Source organism: Euprymna scolopes, chromosome 18 (genome assembly GCF_053919585.1).
Source record: "Euprymna scolopes isolate OS-2025 chromosome 18, ASM5391958v1, whole genome shotgun sequence".
Taxonomy (NCBI): Eukaryota; Metazoa; Mollusca; class Cephalopoda; order Sepiida; family Sepiolidae; genus Euprymna; species Euprymna scolopes.
This window is the reverse complement of record NC_136499.1, coordinates 129101110-129108947: the sequence shown is the minus strand read 5'-3', so window position 1 is coordinate 129108947 and position 7838 is coordinate 129101110. Positions and strand designations below refer to the sequence as shown.

The 7838-nt window shown below is 36.7% G+C and overlaps 1 pseudogene; it reads right to left on the bottom strand.

The window, feature by feature from the left end:
• Positions 1-2077: 2077 nt before the first annotated feature.
• LOC145301576 (5S ribosomal RNA) lies at positions 2078-2196 on the bottom strand (annotated as a pseudogene).
• Between the last annotated feature and the right edge of the window lie 5642 nt (positions 2197-7838).

Here is a 7838-nt window from a genome sequence, read left to right as displayed (position 1 = left end):
AATTTGCTATCCTGTACTTTAAAGAACCCCAACATCTATTAAACTGTAGGAGAGAAATAGCAAACAACTGTGTTCACAGGATAAAATTTACTCCAGGATAGAGATACAAAATAACTTTAAAACTAACAAAAACAAATAAATAAATAAAATGAATAAACATGCATATACATAAACTATCATGCATATATATGTATGTATATATGTATGTGTGTGTATATATATATATATATATATATATATATATATATATATAATGAACATAAAAAAAAACTAACCTAGATTTAAAACAGGTCAAAACACTAGATATCCAGGTTAAATAGAACACACACAAAGAATCAGTTCAACCAGAGGTCAAATGGGCCTTTGTCCGATAAGTGCATGTTCATTGGCTGATAAGAAGGGCGCGGTGGATACTAGAAAGCTGATTGGCTAACTAAAATCTCAATAGAAGGTGCGTATATAAAAATGACAGACAACCACAAAATTTGCGCATAAGCCTGAAGAATCCTAGACTGGATGAAACACGGAATATTCAGTGTAGCTTAATCGCCATATATATTTATAAATTACTATATATATATATATGTATATATATGTATATATATTGTATTGGTAGTAATTATTAAGTGTGTCTACCAAAAGAGTGCTCAATGTTTAGACAGAGCCAAAATAAGTTAATTTAGCTAGCAGAGTTGTCCTTGGCCTGACGAAGCGATTCCCTTACTGGGTTTTCGCTGAAACATGTATGCCTATGTGTAGCCATTTGTTTGTATACTAAATTAACTTATATATGTATATATATGTATATATATATATATATATATATATATATATATATATCTTGGAAGCTTTTTAACCTTTAAAACTATATAAAAAGAACTTATTTAATTTTTATATTTTTTTATCATTCATTGGAAAACCATTTGGTCAGTCATTTAATCACCTGTAATCAATGCATCAACTTACTTTCTCAAATTCAGTCCTAATGTTATTTCATCAGTTGTTTACCATGAAACACTGTTTCAGGGAGTTAAAAACAAAACAGTTGATTAAACCATGCCTCCCCAGCAGTGTTGTAGTATGTGTGTATATATATATATATATATATATAATTCAGTGAATTTCAAAAAACTCTCATTGAAATGAAATGAAGTGGTTGAGTTTCATATCAAAGAATTTTTATTATTCTAAGCAAGACAAAGAATGTTTTAGAAAGTTTATCTCCTTAACCTATAGGGTTTCGATGTCTACCATCTCATCAGAGGGGTGAAAATATTAGCAAATAGTTATAAAGGTATGCACCCTATTTGCTAAAGTCAGTGAGACATGGAAAGTCAAAGTGAAAATAATACATTTATCAGAAGTCCTGTAGCAGGAGTATTTGTAGAAAAAGGATATGAATGTTTTTGTTGATCCAACTTGTTTGGTAAAATCCATATTATACGTTCTTTACATCCGTTTGGTAATAGTTTCTAGGTTATATCCTGGGTAATCCGCATAGCTGTGTATATATCCGAATCGGGCAAGTGCTTGTTTAACTTTGTTTTGGGTCCAGCCGATAATAATTTCAAAGTCTGGTGGAAGCCTTTTCATTGGAAGCTTATATTATTTTATCGTTATCGAGCAATTCTTGTTTAGTTGGGATAACTTATAGAATATTGCTTCCAGTAATATTTTGTAAACCTAAAATCTCACGTTTACATAACCACTGATTGTTAAATAAAAACTACTCCGAAGTATATATATATATATATATATATATATATATATATATAATGAACTCTCCCATCGATTTCGATGTATGAGCTTCTGCCAGAACAAATAAGTTGCCCGCAATTCTACAAAGATGATTTGTTTATAATGGTGAAGGCTTTGTTTAGAACCAACCACACTTTTTGGTATTACTGCTAACCTTTGTTGGTGCAGATGATTGCCACAGGCAGAGTATACATTAGACCGCAAGTTTTTACATCAGAGTTTCCATCTCCTAGATGCATGCCTTAACGAAGACTGGTGATGCATCTCTCCCAGTTAATTAATGCACCCCCGACCTGGAAATTTCTACGACTCGGCACAGTACATACAGCACCTAGCCTTCCCAAATGGTCACCCATCTGGTACTGGCCAGGCTCAAGTTTGCTTAACTTCGGTGATCTGGCGAGAACCGGTGTGTGTCAACGTGATTGTGCCATATATATATATTAATCCTAATCTTATAAATACAACAAATATATTCATTTCATGAATTTGGAGACAGCGACTGATCCCACGTGTAAGGAAGACATTTTTTATAACATGAATAGGTTAGCCAAATTAATCAAGAGTAGGTAACTAGATCCAATATCTGGAACATTTTTTGTTCTTGTGATTAAGGGAGGTGGTGTTTGATTAACACTGCTGGAGAGCCATGATTTAATATACTGTTTTGTTTTTAAATCCCCGAAACAGAATATCATCTCTTTCTATATTCTGTATCCTTATTGCCTATTTTTCGGGGGGGGGGAGGTCTATATAAAATTTTAAATAACCTGCGTTATTAGGTTATCAATAACACCATACAACAATAACAACTGTAAATTGGCTTATAGTGGGAAACAAAGTTTGGTTTGTCAGCTTAAATGCTATTTAAGCCCAACTTAAGATACAAAATAACTTTAAAATAACTTGTTTCAAATTTTCAACAATAAAAAACAATCATTACAAAATAAACGTATACGTAATAACAATCTTTCAAAATTGGAACCGAACTAAGAACATATTGTGGACGAATAAATTTTCTTTTTGTATATATAAAAATCGATTTTTTTTATATGTGGTTTTAAGCAAAAATGACAGTAATCACTTAACTGTCATGTCGAAAATAGTAATATATCCAAAAATTACGAAAATCCATCAAGTAGAACAACTGCGATTGTGTTAAAAAAAAAAGTCTATCGCTACAGTATAACGCAGTACGTCAACCCTTACAGTATCGACAAAGGAGATAAGTATGTACCCTGTATTCGAAATCTTCAAGGTGTTCACATCTAGAGAAAATACAATTTCACCCAATTTTCTGTAATAATTTTTACAGAAAATTGGGTGAAATTTTTTTTTCATTACATTTTCACCCCAAACAAGGCACATTGTCACTTTGTTGTAGGGGGCTACTATTAGGGACATAAGCATCAGGAAGTATAGGAAGTTGGGCAGCAAGATGTCGGTTCATGTTGCACTTGAACTTCTGCATGTCAGTACAGTCAGGGAAGTAGGAACCCGGAAGGGAATTCCAAAGTCTAGCTGTTCTGGGGAAGAAACTACTGGTGTAGAAGGCTCTCTTGCATCTAGAGATCTCTACTGTGAAGGGGTGGGATTTAACTGCTTGTCGGGTTTGTCAGGGGTATTTACGTAGAGGGGGTACAAGTGCTTGCAGTTCGTCAGAGCATTCACCGTTAAAGTACTTGTAGAACAGGCAGAGGGATGCAACATTTCGTCAATGGGACAGAGGATGAAGTTTAGATGACAGTTCAGGACTTATCAGATTGGTGACTCTCTTTTGAACCTTGTCTAGGAGCGAGAGACTAGTGGCAGATGCACCAGCCCAAATATGACAACAATACTCCATACATGGGCGAATGGTGGCCTTATAGAGGTATAGGATACTTTCAGGCGTTAATAGCTTTCTAGCACGGTAGAGAGAACCTACCTTCTTTGCAGCGGTCCTGGCAATGTTCTCAACGTAATTGTTCCAACTCATGTTTCCCATGAACGTTAGGCCAAGGAGTTTAAAAGATACTCTTTCAGATAAAGAGTCTTTGGCCATTGCTATTGGCGGTAGGGAAGGTTTCTTGTAATAATTGAAGGAAACAAGTTTAGTCTTGGCAGCATTGAAAGTGACCATCTATTTTTGTCCCCATTCCACGATGGATCAGAGGTCATCCTCTAGTGTTTCTGCCATTTCTTTAGATATGTGTTCATTTGTTTTCCTGTTATGTCTGTTATAGAGCGTGGTGTCATCAGCATATATACCCATCTCACAGACAATTTTGTCAGGAAGGTCATTTATGAATATTAGGAATAATAGAGGTCCAAGGATAGACCCCTGATGCACTCCCGCATTTATATCATATTGTTTAGATGTACGACCGTAAAGGACAACCTGGATTTTTCTCTTATCTAAGAAGGATCTAATTATGTTAAGTATTCTTCCAGTGATACCGTATGATCTGATTATCTTGAGAAGACCCTCATGCTATACCCTGTCAAAAGCCTTAGATATATCTAGAGCTACAGCTCTACCCTTCCCTGCTTTGTCCAGTGACTGGTATATACATTCTGAGATTACAATTAGGATGTCTGCTGTGGAATGGGCTTGCCTAAATCCATATTGTTGGTCAGTCAGAAGTTTAGCATCTGTAAGGTGATGAACTAGAGCTTGGCTAATTATGGTCTCAAATATTTTGGCAAAAAGTGGGAGGAGGCTAATGGGTTGATAATTTATTGGGTCAGTTCTTTCGCCAGAATTCTTGAAAACTGGTACCACAGAAGCAGTTTTCCAGCAGGCAAGAAAGCAAGCTTCATTAAGGCATTTGTTGTAAAGTTTGGAGAGAACTGGAGCTACTTTGGCGGCGCACTTTTTTAATAGCACAGCCGGGATGAGATCAGGTCCACATGCTTTTGCAGTGTCAAGCTTTCTTATGATAGCATTCACCTGAGCAGGGGTGATTTTCAGATCATCTAGTGTGGCGTCTGTTTGCAAAGGAAAGTCAGGGAGGGGGTGGTTAGCAGAGTCCAATGTGGAGTTGAAGGCAAACCATCTGGCAAGCATGTTAGCCTTCTCAGTTGCTGAGAAAGCAGCTTCATGATTGTTGGATAGTGGGGGAATTGTTGATTGCCCATTATTTACTACACTGTTGTAGATTTTCCAGAAGTTTCGGGTTCCTAATTTCTGTGCTTCGATGCGTTTTTGGGTGGTTTCAGTAAATTCTCTCTTAGCTGTCGCTATTTCTTTCTTACAGTTATTTCTGGCTTCTATGTACTTCAGTCTGTTTGATCTGGACTTATGTCAGTTAAATTTGCGGTACGCATGCTGCCTTTGCGCTATGGCAGCTGCACAAGTTGAAGTGAACCATTGGGAGAGTGGGGTTTGCTATAGAATTTGCGTGTGGGAACATGTGCTTCAATTGCCGCTTTGAACCATTCAGTGGTCTTATTTGCGCACTGTTCAGCAGGAAGTGAAAAGATATTTTGCCATGGAGCGTCCCTGATGAGGTCCCTGATGGCTTCCCAGTCAGCCTTTTTATAATATCTCGTTGTTTTGAGCAGTGGCTCTTCAGTTTTGGCTCTAGAGTTTAGGGCGATTTCAACCATTACCACTGCATGATCGGCGTTCCCAAGAGGGCTGTGGGCATTCATTACACAGTCATCGGGAACTGTGGTCAGAAACAGATCTAGAAGTGATGCATGTTGTTCTTGCTTGTCTGGGAAACTGGTTGGAAACGTAACCATTTGTGATAGGGAATGAGATATAGAGAAGTTACGTGTTGTGTTACCAGCTGCGTCTGTGTAAGTAGAAAATCCAAGGCAGTTGCTGTGGTGGACATTGAAGTCACCAAGTACATGCACTTGTGCGCTAGTGTCGAGGGTAAGTGCTGTATCTATGCTGTCAGAGACTTTGTTTATTAGGGTACAGTCCTGGGTCGAGGGAGAGCTGTAGAGAAAATAAAAGTAGCTAATGTTATGTTGCATGTTAAGTCTAAAGCACATAAAGGCTTGATCGTTCGATTCTAGTTTAGTTTCTCTAGTCAAGGGGAGGGTGTTTCGAATGTAGACTCCAAGCCCATACATATGTCTGTCAGATCCTTACGGCAGAGTGGGAGGTATCCAGGCATATTAAAGTAGTTAGAGGGGATGGAGGAGTGTAGGTTAGTCTCACTTAGTGCTAAGATATCCGGGGTGTTTGTTAGGAGAAATGCTTCAACATCATTTAAATTAGTTCTAAGCCCACGGATGTTCATAAATGCGAGCCTCAAGGGAGAAGGCAGGTTGTTTTTGTTTGAGTTTTGGCCTGGTTTTAGCGTAATTTTTTAATGTACTGTCATTTTTATTTTTAAGAGTTTCAGTTTAGGTAAGGGGTGCTGAGCAAGTGGTTATGCAGAATACAAGACATGCAACATGCAGATCATCAGCTGTCCCTCCATCTACTAGGGTTGTGGCCTCAGGATAGCCCACTGGGGATGAGTGCAGGGTCCCTTTTCATGCACGACATGGCACTACAAACATCACGATATTACACAACTGTTGATGGAGCAGCCGCTCTTAGCACTACCAAAGAGTTAGGGCTAGCAGCCAGGAACTGTCTATCCGGCACTCTGAACCAATCAGATGATGGTCAACCCAATCTGCTTGCACTGGCATTACGGTATTCAAGCACTCCCATGTGCCTAGTTTATGGGTTGGGATGTGTCGGGAATGGGGAAAAACGGCATTCATTGCCCTAGTCAGGGAACAAGATCGACCACCGAGTGTTTCTGTCGACTCCCAGTGGTTCAACCTCTACGCCTGGCTAATAGACAAAGAAGGAGTATGGAAGCCGGGCGATAGACAGTGCCTATCTACTCCTTAAGCAGTTTAGGTTTGCAGGTAATTTGTTTGAGTCATCAGCTCTAGAAAGGTTGTCATCCCCCCCTTAGGCTTAGCTTCAGAGTTTTCCTTCTCCTAGACGGATGACCTGGGAAGATCTATGGGTCCATCAGTACCGAGAGGATGTGCCCTGCGCCTGGGTCCTAATCCAGGTATTTCTGCAACCCTGCGAGGTTGGTTAGTGTTGTTACTGGGTTAGTTTATAAATTGTATTTTAACTATTACTTTTAACTATAACTTTTAACTATAAATAATTTCCTACTTGATGAATTTTCACAATTTTTGGATATATTACTATTTTCGACATAAGTGAGTTGTTTTTGCTTAAAAAAAATCGATCTGTCGACTCTATCTTAACAAGCACTATGTATATATATATATATATATATATATATATATATATATATATATATATATACATATATATATATATATACATATATATATATATACATATATATATATATATAATTGCCATATATTTTATAACTTACTATATATATATATATATATATATATATATATATATATAGTAAGTTATAAAATATATGGCAATTATATATATATATATATATATATATATATATATATATATATAGTAATTTATAAAATATATATGGCGATTAAGCTACACTGAATATTCGGCGTTTCATCCACTATAGGATTCATCAGGCTTATGCGCGAATTCTGTGGTTGTTTCTCGTTTTTATATATGTTGAGGATTTTAGTTAGCCAATCAGCTTTCTAGTATCCACCGCGCCCCGTCCTATCAGCCAATGGCCTGACGAATCCTATAGTGGATGAAACGCTGAATATTCAGTGTAGCTTAATCGCCATATATATTTTATAAATTACTAACCAGCTCTACCTATGTATTGAGCACTTTTGAAGTAAATACTTCAAGTTTACGCATAAATCTATGCTTTCGTATATTAATTTTATGTGAGTAAATGAAGTAGTTATATATATATATATATATATATATATATATATATATATATATATATATACTAGCAAAAGTACCCGTCGTTGACTGGGTTCAAAAACAGCCTACAGAAAATCGACTCTGATTTATGAAAGTATGATAGGTTATGAAAAGGAAGGGTTGTAAAAAGATAGCTTCGAATTTGGGGGTATCAAAACCAAAGCAAAATATGATGAAAGTAAAAATAAAATAGATAAACCCCATAATTTATTATACCATATCTGTTCACACT